Source organism: Rana temporaria, chromosome 13 (assembly GCF_905171775.1).
Source record: "Rana temporaria chromosome 13, aRanTem1.1, whole genome shotgun sequence".
NCBI classification, from domain to species: domain Eukaryota; kingdom Metazoa; phylum Chordata; class Amphibia; order Anura; family Ranidae; genus Rana; species Rana temporaria.
The window spans coordinates 84,030,691-84,045,387 of record NC_053501.1 but is presented as its reverse complement, the minus strand read 5'-3'; positions in this window follow the sequence as shown (position 1 = coordinate 84,045,387).

Here is a 14,697-nt window from a genome sequence, read left to right as displayed (position 1 = left end):
TTGTTCGAATTCATCGAAGGATCGAACGGCCGATGTTCGAGTCGAACATACGTTCGTTTCGACCGTGAATCTCATCCCTAATCTTCTCATATTAATACCACAGGCAGGGGATCATTCTGCAAGTATTTTCACGTGGTGTGCTGTGTCCTCTGCACAGTGTGCACCTAAAGCTACTTCAATAGATTTGATGGTGTTTCTCATATTAATTCCTAAAGGCAGGGATCTTCTCAAATTAATACCACAGGCATGGGATCATTCTGCAAGTATTTTCAAGTGGTGTACTGTGTCCTCTGCACAGTGTGCACCTAAAGCTACATAAATACAATTGCTGTTGTTGTCATATTAATATCACAGGCAGTGGCTGATCAGCAAGTATTTTAACTGCGCCCATTCCTGCGCCCATTAAGAGTAACTGTGAGGGCTTACAGTGTTGTGTCACCACCACCATCAACAACAAAGGCCCAATTTTTCTGCCCCTGTTCGACAGGGGCATGTAATTACAATTCTTGATCTAATATTTCACAGCAGGGCCCATTCCTGTGTAACTGTGAGGACTTACAGTGTTGTGGCACCAGCGCCAGCACCAAAGGCCCAATTTTTCTACCACTGTTTAATGGCATGCAATTACAATTCTTGATATAATAGTTTACAGCAGGGCATTCCAGTGCCCACCAAGACTAACTGTGAGGGCTTACAGTGTTATGGCAGCACCAACACCTAGGGCCCAAATTTCTGCAGAGTATATACGGCAGGCCCCTACTTTCAAACATCCAACTTACAAACAACTCCTACTTGCAAACGGAAGGAGACAACAGGAAGTAAGAGGAAATCTACCCCTAGGAAGGGAAATTCTCTTCTGTAAGAGGTGTCTCCTGTCCACTGATGCTTTATCACCAATCCTTGTTTCACTAAAAAAAAATAAAAAAAAAATAAAAAAAAAATTTGTCAGTGGGACAGAAAGTGAGGTGCAATCTTCTGAACAGATGCGCACAGACAGCAAAACAAATGTTACAGGGGTGATAACCCTTCTCTATGTTTTCCAAAAAGCTTAAAAATAGATTTTTTGGCTGGAGCTACACTTTAAAAAACAGTTCAAAATTACAAACAGATTCTACTTAACAACACACCTACAGTCCCTGTCTTGTTTGCAGCACCTGTATACTGCTGTTCAATGTATATAGGGCCAAAGGGTCTGGTAATGACCTGGGGGGAGGGGGGGGACCCATGCTATTTTTCTCAATGACTTTCATCCATATTGCAGGGACCAGACATTACATTAAAGCCGCAAGCAGTTTTAAATGACTTTTTTCTTATAGTAATGTCATTTTGTTCAGGGACAGTTCTAAACGCGGGAAACACGTGCCACTTCACAGGCATACTATAGACACCTAGCAAGTACGATATTTAAACACATTTTTGAATATTTTTTAAAAACTTTTTTTTCCATTGATACATGTTCCCTGGGGCAAGACCCGGGTCCTGAAACCCGTTGTACGACAATAACTTGCATATTAGCCTTTAAAATTAGCACTTTTGAATTCAAATGTTCGAGTCCCATAGACTTCAATGGGGTTCTAAAGTTTGCGCGAACGTTCTGTCCGTTTGAAGGTTCTGGTGCGAACCAAACGGGGGGTGTTCGGCTCATCCCTAGTGTGCATCTTCAAAATTTGGCTTGTTCAGGGGTGACATCACCCCATCTGCTGAAGGCAACAGCAACACATTTTTTACATACTATAATGACTGATATTGCCTTCAGTTTTTCAATGTTAAACTTTGTAAGTTCCCAAGTTATATTTGTTTTAGGGTTTGAAACATGCCTGTTTATGCAAAACCCCAATTTTTTGGGGGGTAAAACTTGGATTAAAAAATATGTTTGCATTTACCCTGAAATTTTAGAAGGCACATGTGAATGTGCACAGAGTAAAAATAACAATGGGCCAGATTCACGAACGACTTACGCCGACGTATCTTCTTATACACTGCGTAAGTCCACGGATGCGCCGTCGTATCTATGCGCCGTATTCTTGAAACCAGATACGCCTGAATTCTGGCTCCATCCAACCGGCGTAAGTCTCCTACGCCGTCGTATCTTGGGTGCATATTTACGCTGGCCGCTAGGGGCGCTTCCATTGATTTACGCGTCACACAAACCTGCTTGTGCCCGTCGCAGTAAGCTACGCCGTTTACGTAAGGCGTATGTCCGACGTAAAGTCATCCCACCTAAAGCAGGGGTAAGTCATGTTAGGGTATGGACGTTGGAACAGCCGTCGTATTTTACGTTGTTTACGTAAGTCGTAAGTGAATGGGGCTGGGCGTAGGTTATGTTCATGTCGTATGCATTGAGCCGTCGTTTCCTAGGGAGTATATGCAACGTGATTCTGAGCATGTGTGCGCATGCGCCGTTTCTTCGGCTATTCATTTACATGGGGTCACGGTTAATTTTAATACAACACGCCCACTACGTTCCAAATTTGAATTAGGCGGGCTTACGCCGGCCCATTTACGATACACCGCCGTAACTTAGGGAGCAAGTGCTTTGTGAATGCTGCTTTTGCCTCTCAGAGTTACGTTGGCGTAGCGCATATGAGATGCGCTACGCCCGCTCAACGATACGCCGAGCTACCTGAATCTGGCCCAATGTGTGGCTTCTTCTTTCAATGCTCAATACCAATTTTTTAAGTAAATTTGCGTTTACAGTGACAATGGGGGTTATTTACTAAAGGAAAATCCACTTGGCACAACAAGTGCACTAGGAGAACCAAGGAGACAGATAAAAGAAACACAAGCAATAAAGAAAATTCAAGATTTTACCAGATAATTATTATAATTATTTTTTTTTTATTCCAAAAATAATTTAGAGATCGTCTGGCATAGCAATGGCCCCCCTACCCATAAAATACTTGACATATTTCTGTCTCACTTCACGGGCGCTTTGTGGGGGCAAGCCAGTACGGCCAGTCAGGCCTAACTATGGCCAGATAATTAGGTGAATTTTTTCTTAAAAAGTTGTGCAGGATGCAGAAGCTGAAGATTATATGGTTCAGTTTGTAGTCCGCCATATGGATTGGTGTCAGAAACAGGCAGAAACAGGCAGAACCGGCTGGCCATTATCTTGAAGCCATTCTCAACAACCCTTCGGGCTCTGGCCAGCTGGTAGTTAAAAACCCTCCTCTCCGGGGTGAGGGTCCTCAGGGGGAATGGGCTCATCATCCCAGCCCAAAAGCTTCATTAGCAATAAAAACGAATGGAAGGACCTCAACATTGGCTTCATCAGGTAGCAGTGCCAGGCCCAACCACTGGAAAATAGTGAGTACAAAAATAGCAATGTGACTTATGACCTGCAGTGGCTCGGTGATGCTGTGGCAGAAAGGATAAATGTGAGACGTACATCTGACGGCTGTGAAGACCGATACCGCCAGTGAGGTGGAGGTCTCTGTAAATGTCTCTTCTTTTCCTGTTTCAGCGGATGAGCCCCTTCACATCAATGATAATGGAAAAGTCCCTAGAAAGGTCTTGTATGTAGATGTGGATCGCATTAAGATTAGAGTTGAGCAGACACCTGGATGTTCGGGTCCGAACCCGAACTTAAAAAAAAAAGTTCGGGAACCCGAACCCGAACTCTGAACTCCATTGTAGTCAATGGGACACAGACTTTTAGAAAAAAAAATGCGCGGAGGTCCCCGCAAATTCAATAACCAGACCCTTTAGGTCTGGTATGGATATTAAGGGGAACCCCGCCGTCAATTAAAAAAAAAATGACGTGCGGTTCCCCCTAAATATCCATAACCAGACCCTTCAGGTCTGGTATGGATATTAAGGGGAACCCCGCTGTCAATTTAAAACAAAAATTACGTGCGGTTCCCCCTAAATATCCATAACCAGACCTGTTATCCGAGCACGTTGACCTGGCCGGCCGCAGAAAAGAGGGGGGGACAGAGTGCGCCCCCCCTCTCCTGAACCGCACTAGGCCACATGCCCTCAACATGGGGAGGATGTCGCCATGTTGATGGGGACAAGGGTCTCATCCCCACAACCCTTGCCCGGTGGTTGTGGGGGTATGCGGGCGGGAGGCTTATCAGAATCTGGAAGACCCCTTTAACAAAGGGGACCCCCAGATCCTGACCCCCCCTGTGTGAAAAACACACACACACCGTAGAATAACGTTGTCCTGATCCTGCGATGGCTGCGGGTGATCTCCAGCGATGAGAAGATCCTGTGACGGCCGGGTGATCTCCGCTCCAGCGATGAGAAGATGAAATGGTAGGGGTACAGTGTACCCCATTACCATTTCACACAGGGGGGGGTCAGGATCTGGGGGTCCCCTTTGTTAAAGGGGTCTTCCAGATTCTGATAAGCCTCCCGCCCGCATACCCCCACAACCACCGGGGAAGGGTTGTAGGGATGAGACCCTTGTCCCCATCAACATTGGGACATCCTCCCCATGTTGAGGGCATGTGGCCTGGTGTGGTTCAGGAGAGAGGGGGGCCGCACTCTGTCCCCCCTCTTTTCTGCGGCCGGCCAGGTCAACGTGCTCGGATAACGGGTCTGGTTATGGATATTTAGGGGGAACCGCACATAATTTTTGTTTTAAATTGACGGCGGGGTTCCCCTTAATATCCATACCAGACCTGAAGGGTCTGGTTATGGATATTTAGGGGGAACCGCACGTCATTTTTTTTTTAAATTGACGGCGGGGTTCCTCTTAATATCCATACTAGACCTAAAGGGTCTGGTTATTGAATTTGCGGGGACCTCCGCGCATTTTTTTTCCCCAAACTCCGATCCCGGACCCGAATTTTTCCAATTATTATTATTATTATTATCCAAAATGCTTGAAGTCCAAAAAGCACATTTGCATTTGACACGTAGCAGAGATTTTTCCTGTCATTTTTCCTGTCATTTGTACAAAGGTACAAATTAAAGTACCCGGAGACACTGTGGGGGGAAGCACTGATGATTTTGGAAGTGGCGACATCAGAATTTGTGATCTGTCGGTGGTTAGTAATGCTAACAAGGGATTCATTGCCGTGGGTAACCTCAGACAAGTTGTTGAACCAAACAAATGTGTTGCATATGAAAAACTGGTATCGGTGAGGGAAAAGGTGGTTTCCCATCAGGCGAATTATTAGGAACAGGTTCCATATATCAAGAAAGTGAGGGTATCAGGGAAGGCAGAGTCCCCCTGAGAAAATCAAATAAGCCCAGGAACCCCAGAAATTAGAAAAAGCGTAGGATAGAAATGAGTGGGATCCCATGGAGAGTCAAGGAAGGACTTACCTGGAAGTGCACCCGAAATAAGGGTGGGGCCTACGCGTCTGACAGACGCCACAGAGGTGTCCCAACCCTGATGACGTGTTCCTCCCTCCGGATTGAAACAAAGGGGAGGGGATGTGTGAGAGTGAGAGCCCCTGTCTTAGTGAAAATGTGTTTTAAAATGGACACAGCACTCTCAAAAAAGCAATTTGAGAAGTTCCAGCAAACGATTGGTGAGCAGAGAAAACTATGCTTTAAGTTTTCTCTGGATTTTTTAAGTCTGGATTTGGGCTGGAAACTTGAAGACTTCAAAGAGCATTGGGAGGGATGGAGTCTTCAGTCATGAGTCCGGGTTTGTGTGTGTGTCCAGGTGAATACACCCATTATAAGGCAGAGCTGAACATAGCTCAGTGTGTGTGGGAAAGGAGTTGGTGTGACAGCAGTTGCCGGAGGGAAGTGTGATACTGTGTAAGAACTCAGGCAACATCCTTGAGATGGTACTCCATGTGGGAGAGGTTCCAGGTCAGTGGACTGAGAGTTGGGTCAGCTGACAGAGTCGAGGAGACCATAGCTGAGAAAACTGCAAGAGAGAGTCCTGGGTAGGGATGAGCCGAACACCCCCCCCCCCCGTTCGTTTCGCACCAGAACCTGCGAACAGACCAAAAGTTTGTGTGAACTTTAGAACCCTGTTAAAGTCTATGGGACTCGAACGTTTGAAATCTAAAGTGCTAATTTTAAAGGCTAATATGCACATTATTGTCCTAAAAAGTGTTTGGGGACCAGGGTCCTGCCCCAGGGGACATGTATCAATGCAAAACAAAGTTTTAAAAATTGCATTTTTTTCGGGAGCAGTGAATTTAATAATGCTTAAAGTGAAACAATAAAAGTGAAATATTCCTTTAAATTTCGTACCTAGGGGGGGTGTATTGTATGCCTGTGAAACAGCGCATGTTTCCCCGTGCTTAGAACTGTCTCTGCACAAAGTGTCATTTCGAAGGAAAAAAAGTCATTTAAAATCACTCGCGGCTATAATGAATTGTCGGCTCCCGGCAATTCAGAGAAAAGTCATTCATTTAAAAAAAAGCGTGGGGGTCTCCCCAAATTCAATTACCAGGCCCTTAAGGGGAACCCTGCCATCAATTTAAAAAAAATTACATGGGATTCCCCACAAATATCCATTCCAGACCCTTCAGGTCTGGTGTGGATTTTAAGGGGAACTCGAAAATTCATTATACCCGCGAGTGATTTTAAATGACTTTTGTTCCTTCAGAAATGACACTTTGTGCAGAGACAGTTCTAAGCACGGGAAACATGCTCTGCTTCACAGGCATACTAGGTACGAAATTTAAAGGAATATTTCACTTTTATTGTTTCACTTTAAGCATTATTATAATCACTGCTCCCAAAAAAACTGCCATTTTTAAAACATTTTTTGCATTGATACATGTCCCCTGGGGCAGGACCCAGGTCCCCAAACACTTTTTAGGACAATAACTTGCATTTTAGCCTTTAAAATTAGCACTTTAGATTTTTGCCATAGACTTTAACAGGGTGTTCCGCGGCTTTTCGAATTTGCTGCGAACACCCCAAATTGTTCGCTATTCGCCAAACAGGCGAACAGGCAAGTTCGAGTTGAAAATTAGTTTGACTCAAACTTGAAGCTCATCCCTAGTCCTGGGGACCAGAGGGCACTGTAAGTCTTGGAGGAGTGTGGAAGCCTGGAGTGTCAGAGCCCTTCCTAGAGGCCAGGAGTGGGCCTGTGCAGCAAGGAACTACGTTCAAGGCTGAGTGAGCCTTAAAAGCCAGGTGGGAGAGCACATGTGCAGGGCTGAGGATGGCTGCCTGAGCCGAGAGCTCTGCTCCAGCTGTGTACAGCGGCGCCCACAGAAGCCGTCACGGAGAACGGTTTAACCCCAAAATTGAAAAGCAGGTAGATAATCAACCTGGGAACACCCCTCTAAGCTGATTTTCTCATTTTAAAAGACTTTAAAGCCGCAATTTCAATCCGCTGTCACGGACAAAAAATCCAAGATGGCCGCCACAGCAAGGCATATAGCCTCCAGTGAACTCTGCCTCATAGAAAATAGACATGTAATCACCTCAGCGGCTCAAAATTTCACCTCAGAAACCCAGGCAGGACCCCCATAAATACTTTCCCCCTCACAAATCTCCACTGAACCTCTTTGTTAGGTCACCTGTGGTCAGATGACAAGTGCACTCCATGGGAGGCAGGGGTGCACCACAAGGTAGTGAACCCTATAGCAGACTGCTCCGGATGGACCACAGAGTGGATATGGAGGAGAGATTTGCTGGGGCACAAACAGGGATCCTATAGGAAGCTTGAGCCCAAGATTCCCCAGGGCGCAGATTCTAAGACCCAGCTGGTATTCACCAGAGCCTCTAGTGGTGAGGGTGGCCTTCGTTGCAGCTGGATCCAGGTCGCGGCCCCCAGAGTCCCCTAGGACACGCTCCGTAGGGAGAGAGGGGAAGTAGCCACTCAGGACACAAGAGATAATGAAGAGTAAGCCGAGGTCGGGCCAACAAGCAGACGAGGATAACCAAGGAACAGGCCAAGGGTCAGGGTCACAGGCAAACAGGAGTAGTCGGGGACAAGCCAAATTCGGTACACAGGGATAATGTAACACACGGCAAGCAGGAACACAGTGCAAACAAACAATGTTGATCAGCAATGCAGACCTGCAGTGCACTGGTTAATATAGAGTTCCTGGAATGGCCTGGGGTGAAGCCATACAGGGAGGAGACATGATAAAGGCAGCCAGGTGAGAGGGCCTAGCCTCTAAGATGAACACATGGAGAGCAAGGTAAGCTGCCAGAGATTACTGCATATCCATGACACTCTTATCAGCTACTCAGTATCTGGCTCTCCCTACACATCCATAGGGAACAATTCTTCAGCTCAGAATACCTTATTTCTGTCAGAAACTCACCTCAGAGACCAGGTATTTCAAATGGGGGACCTATTCCAGAAATTTTCAGAACTCCTGGGGACTGGCTCAAACAGCGGTGAAAATAACTGGGGATCTGAAAACTGATTTCCAAAATTTAGAGGCAAGAATAGACACAATAGAACATAAACTGGAAGAAAGTGTCTGTTTCTATTACACATTCCAAACATTTAACCACAATCCAGGAGTAACTTGATTATGCCATCTCCAGAATTGATGACCTGGAGAACAGGTCCTGCAGGTACAATATTCAAGATGTCTCCTCAGCAGTCCAGAAACAAATCAAAACAATGCTACCTAATGTTCCCCAACACCGCCTTGAACTAGACAGGGCCCACAGAGCCCTTGGACCCCCCAGAAACGATGGAAAAGACATTATTGCCAAACCACATTATTTTTCTGAAATAGGCCAGATCTGCCTCCCAAGTTTTATGCCAGGGACACCCTATCCAGTTATTCGCAGATCTCTCTCCCTCCACAATTAAAAGTAGAGGAGCACTAAAACCATTATTACTAGTCTTGACGCAGAAAGAAATCAAATATAGATGGACTTTCCCTTTTGCAGTCAAGTTTTCTGTCAACTGAAAATCATACTCCTTCGCTAACCTTCAGGATGGAGAATGCACCGGTTCAACAAAAAGACCCACTGCAACGAGCCCTCAATCTCCCCTTTGGAACAAAAGACAGATGAAGAAAATCAAAGACAGCGGTCCCACCTGACTTCATTCTCTTTCTACACCACGATTTTCCCATCTCAGACCTAGAGTCTGACCACAGACCTGTCTGTGAACACTATGGGATCCTCCTTCCCGTTTTTTTTTTTTATTATTAAAAAAATTCCCCCTCCCCCTTTAAAAAAAAAATCCATGCCTGCCTTACAGTTTTTCAGACTTTCATGGACTTACCTAAAATGTATTTATTTATTATTATATTTTATTTATTTATTATTATTATTATTATTATTATTTATTTTTAAATAATTTCCTTTTTTTGTGCTCAAATGTTTCGCTGTGCAAAATTTAGCAATTTTGTTATGATATGGGCACCCTGTGCAGGGGTGGTCCACATGTGCCTCCATCATAGAAAGTTATAGGTATATGGTTCTGGAACAGATATACTCCATGCTATCCCCTGTTACATTTTCCAATGACGCTAAACTTTTGGGTAAAACACGCTATAGCCTTTGTGGCAAATTCAAGCAATTAGAAAGAATGATCCAGACAACAAACCAACAGTGGTGGGATAAATTATTTTTATCACAGTACATAGACACTAAGGGGCAGATTCTCGTAGAATGGCGCAAAAATGGGCGGGCGTAACGTATCTCATTTACGTTACGCCGCCGCAAGTTTTTCAGGCAAGTGTTTTATTCACAAAGCACTTGCCTATAAAGTTGCGGCGGCGTAGCGTAAAACACCCGGCGGAATTCAAATTCGGCGGGTAGGGGGCGTGTTTCATTTAAATGAAGCGCGTCCCCGCGCCGAACGAACTGCGCATGCGCTAAAATTTCCCGGCGTGCATTGCGCTAAATGACGTCGCAAGGACGTCATTGGTTTTGACGTGGACGTAAATTACGTCCAGCACCATTCACGGACAACTTACGCAAACGACGTAATTTTATAAATTTTCGACGCGGGAACGACGGCCATACTTAACATTGGCTGCGCCTCATATAGCAGGGGCAACTATACGCCGGGAAAAGCCTAACGTAAACGTTGTAACTTTATTGCGTCGCCGCGCGTACGTTCGGGAATTCGCATATCTAGCTAATTTGCATACTCGACACGGAAAACAACGGAAGTGCCACCTAGCGGGGAAAAAAAATTGCTGTTACGATCCGACGGTGTAAGAGCCTTACGCCTGTCGGATCGAATGGATATCTATGCGTAACTGATTCTAATGCCGCGTACACACGGTCGTTTTCTGCGATGAAAAAATGCGACGGTTTATGTTCTTGAAAAAAACGACGTTTTTCAAACTTCAATTTGAACAACGACGTAGCATACACACCATCACTTTTTCACAACGCTCTAGCAAAGCGCAGTTCCGTCAATCACGCACAACGTCACTATAAAGGGTCGTTTCCATGCGGAAGACGGCCTCTTTTGCTGATATCGTGTTGCTGCGTGTTAGTAAAAGTTTGGTGAGATACGATTCGTGATTTTCAGTGACTGTGCTTTAAATTTCGTTTTCTGTCGTACAGTTTGTCTATTTGTTGTCGGATCTGTGATACAGTGCTTGTACTAAGGACGTATTTGTTTTGGCATTACGTTTTGTGTGCACGGTGCTGTTTAGCAGGTCGTTCTTCAGAGGCCATTCTGTACTTCAGGGCGTAATTTTTAGTCTGATCTGATTTGACGACCGTTTTCTAGCCATGTTGCGGGTACGAACTCATCGCCGAGATCGTGCTGTGCTTGTTGTTAGGATGTGTGCTGCATCCCGGCGACGGTCCATGAACAGGGTGAGGAGGAGGTTGTGGACCAAGAACTGGTTGCTATGCAGGGACCAGTTCTCTCATATGCCTCTGCTGCGGGAGATCCGAGAAAATAACCCTGATGATTTCAGGAATTTTCTTAGGATGTCTGACCCTGTATTTCAGCAGCTTTTGGCTTCGGTGTCACCATATATCACCAGGCAGGACACCGTTATGCGGGAAGCCATCACTGCTGAGCAGAGGCTAGTTGCAACGTTGCGCTACCTTGCAACAGGGAGAAGTCTGCAGGACTTGAAGTTCTCGACGGGCATCTCCCCCCAGGCTCTGGGCCTCATAATCCCGGATACCTGTTCGGCCATCATTCAGGTTCTTCAGGAGGACTATGTTAAGGTAAGTGGTGTTCTTTCAATAGTCAAACTATGGCCCTAAAAAAAAAAATTACCTGTTTCTAATATGCTCAGAATGTTCACTTTGTCTCCATGTATGCTGTTCTACACAATTTGTAAAGCTCTACATGTTTATTGTATTTAGCCAACCTGTCCATCATTCTATGTTGTGGCCAAACCCACCTAGCATAGTCCCTATATCCCTGTTTATTTGTGGCCTCCATTGTAGTGCTGCATTTTGTGTGTCCCTATATCCCCGTTTATTTGTGGCCTCCATTGTCCAAACCCCCCCCCCCCCCAAGAATGTTGGACTACATACTAATAATTATTTTTATAAATATTTTTTTTCTTTTTTTGGGGTGGTTTCTCAGGTGACAAACTCATCTTGGGCCCCCACTCCCCCTAATTATATTTTTGGAACATCAGAGGGGGTGATTAATATGCTTAGTGTTTTCATGTTATTTTTGAATCTTAACCTTTTTTATTTAAGTTTTGGTGGGATCCCTTGAAATTGTAGATATATTCTGTTCACAATGTTTGTTTCAATGGATTTTTTCTTATCTTTCTATCCAGTTCCCCACCACGCCACAGGAATGGCAGACTGTGGCAGCGGACTTCTCCCAGCGTTGGAACTTTCCGAACTGCGGAGGAGCCATTGATGGCAAGCACATCCGCATTGTGCCCCCACCCCATAGTGGATCCCATTTCTACAACTACAAGGGGTTCCACAGCGTTGTTTTGATGGCGGTGGTCTCTGCCAATTATGAGTTCATGTACGTGGATGTTGGAAAAAATGGCCGGATGTCGGACGGCGGTGTCTTTGCGGAGACGGAGTTCGCCCAACGGCTTCAGTCGGAGGACCTAGGATTGCCACCTGCGGAGGAGAATGAAGAGGGTCTGCCCTTCGTGTTTGTTGCAGATGTGGCTTTTGCTTTGGGTCCCCACCTCATGAGGCCATTTCCCGTACGCACCCTCACCCATGAGAGGAGGGTTTTTAATTATCGGCTGGCCAGAGCAAGACGTGTGGTAGAGAATGCCTTTGGAATCATGGCCAGCCGATTCCGATTGTTTTTAACAGCAATCAACCTTGCGGAATACAAATGGAATCACGTTATTTTATGTTGTTGCATTCTCCACAATTTTTTAAAAAGACATTCCCAAAATTACCTCACGGTATTGCCTGATGAGGCAGATGTTGTGGCTCCGGAGCCGGGACGTGAGGCTAGCCATAGAGGCTTGGCCCCCCAAACCACACGTGCAGTGCGTCAATCCTATGTGGACTATTTTATGGGGAGGGGGGCCATTGCAATGCCCGATCTTCATTAACTAATAAAAAAATATTTTTTCTTGATTAAACAGTGTAAATTTATTTAGTATATTATATTTTTATATTTTTTTGGTGTATTGTTTCTTTTTCCTAGGTTCTCATGCAGCCATGTGTTTGGGATGTCCGAAATTCCCATGAGTGTAAATCTTAATAACTCTACAAATATGCCTGAGTAATTTAATGAGTCAGCATTGATACCAATAACTACACACACATTTTTTGGAGTACAAGAATTTTTAATTTTCTTTTTTTTTTAATTAGTACAAAATATACCGTATTTATTCGAGTATAACGCGCAAAATTTTATACCCAAAAAAAAGATCAAAGTTTGGGTGCGCGTTGTACTCGAGGACTTTGTCCCCCCCGCCGCTACCGCCGCCGCACACGCCGCTGCTACCGCCGCCGCACACGCCGCTGCTACCGCCGCCGCCACCGAAGCCAACGCCGCTACAATGTTAATCACGCGGCGCGGGGGAACATTAGACAGCTTTCGTTTGAATAGCTGTTTTCCCTGCCGCGCGTAGACACTCCCCCTTGGACGGATCTGTCCAATCGCGAGCAAGGGGGAGTGTCTATGCGTGGCAGGGAAAACAGCTGTTCAAACGAACGCTGACTGTAATGTTCCCGCGCGCCGCATGATTAAAGGTAAGGGGACATAGCTGGACATACGGGGACATGCCTGGTTATACAGGGGGCATAGCTGGACATATGGGGACATGCATGGTTATACAGGGGGCATAGCTGGACTTACGGGGACATGCCTGGTTATACAGGGGGCATAGCTGGACATACAGGGACATGGCTGGTTATACAGGGGGCATGGCTGGACATACAGGGGGCATGGCTGGACATACAGGGGGCATGGCTGGACATACAGGGGGCATGGCTGGACATACAGGGGACATGGCTGGACATACAGGGGGCATGGCTTGACATTCAGGGGGCATGGCTGGACATACAGGGGGCATGGCTGGACATAAATGATTTTTGGCAATTACAGTGATTTTATACCGATTTTTAATTGAAAATTAGGGGTGCGCGTTATACACGGGTGCACGTTATACTCGAATAAATACGGTAATTTTTTGTCATTTTTTATTTTGTTTTTTAATTAGTACAAAATATAATCATTTTTAAATTTTTTTGTCTTTTTTTTAATTAGTACAAAATATAATCATTTTTGAATTTTTTGGTCTTTTTTTTAATTAGTACAAAATATAATCATTTTTTAATTTTTTTGTCTTTTTTTTAATTAGTACAAAATATAATAATTTTTTAATTTTTTTGTCTTTTTTTTAATTAGTCCAAAATATAATAATTTTTTTATTTTTTTGTCTTTTTTTTAATTAGTACAAAATATAATCATTTTTTAATTTTTTTGTCTTTTTTTTAATTAGTACAAAATATAATCATTTTTTTATTTTTTTGTCTTTTTTTTAATTAGTACAAAATATAATAATTTTTTAATTTTTTTGTCTTTTTTTTAATTAGTAAAAAATATAATCATTTTTTTATTTTTTTGTCTTTTTTTTAATTAGTACAAAATATAATCATTTTTTTTTTTTTGTCTTTTTTTTTAATTAGTACAAAATTATTTAAAATTATTTTTTATATATTTTTTTTTTTTTTTAATTCTTACAAAATAAAAGCACCACAAACAATTAAACCCTCCCCAAAACATTAATAAAAAATTTTAGCTGACGTTCCAGCGTCTTCGCTTTGTGGCGAATTTCTCGGCAGGCCAGACGTATGTCCTCGACTTGGGCCCTGCATGTGAGAACCTCGCCGATGTCTCTTCCTGGCTTTGGTCTGCCTGTGTATCAAAAAAAAGGAACATAGTTTATTTGTGTTTGTCATTAATCACACACATTTTTGAAATCATGAGTGATGCAAATTGAATGTCAATATATATTACACACAGGGTCGCCATCCCTAATTATGTGGCCCCTTACACAGCTTCAGACATGGTCCCCCTGGAATTATGTGGGTTGTTGCAGGCCTAATTTAGGAAATAAGTGGCCTTTTCCCCCAAAAATTATTTTTTAAATTTCGTGTCAACTAGATTGTACTCAAAAAGGGTGTTTTCCATCTGGGACCCCTTGCAGGTGTATTGCGTTACTCCCTCCTACTGGCCTCTCTGAAAATGAGCCCCACTCCTTCATAAACACTAACGAGTCCCGCCGCCGCTAGTACTGCCAGCCAGCTCCGCCACCACCAGCATAGCTGTGTTTGTGGCCAACCGTGAGCTCTCTTCCAGCAGCGGCACATTGAGATAGAGGGGGGAATTTCAAGCACGCACTGTGCTCCGGACTGGTGAGTGCTGTGGCGGCA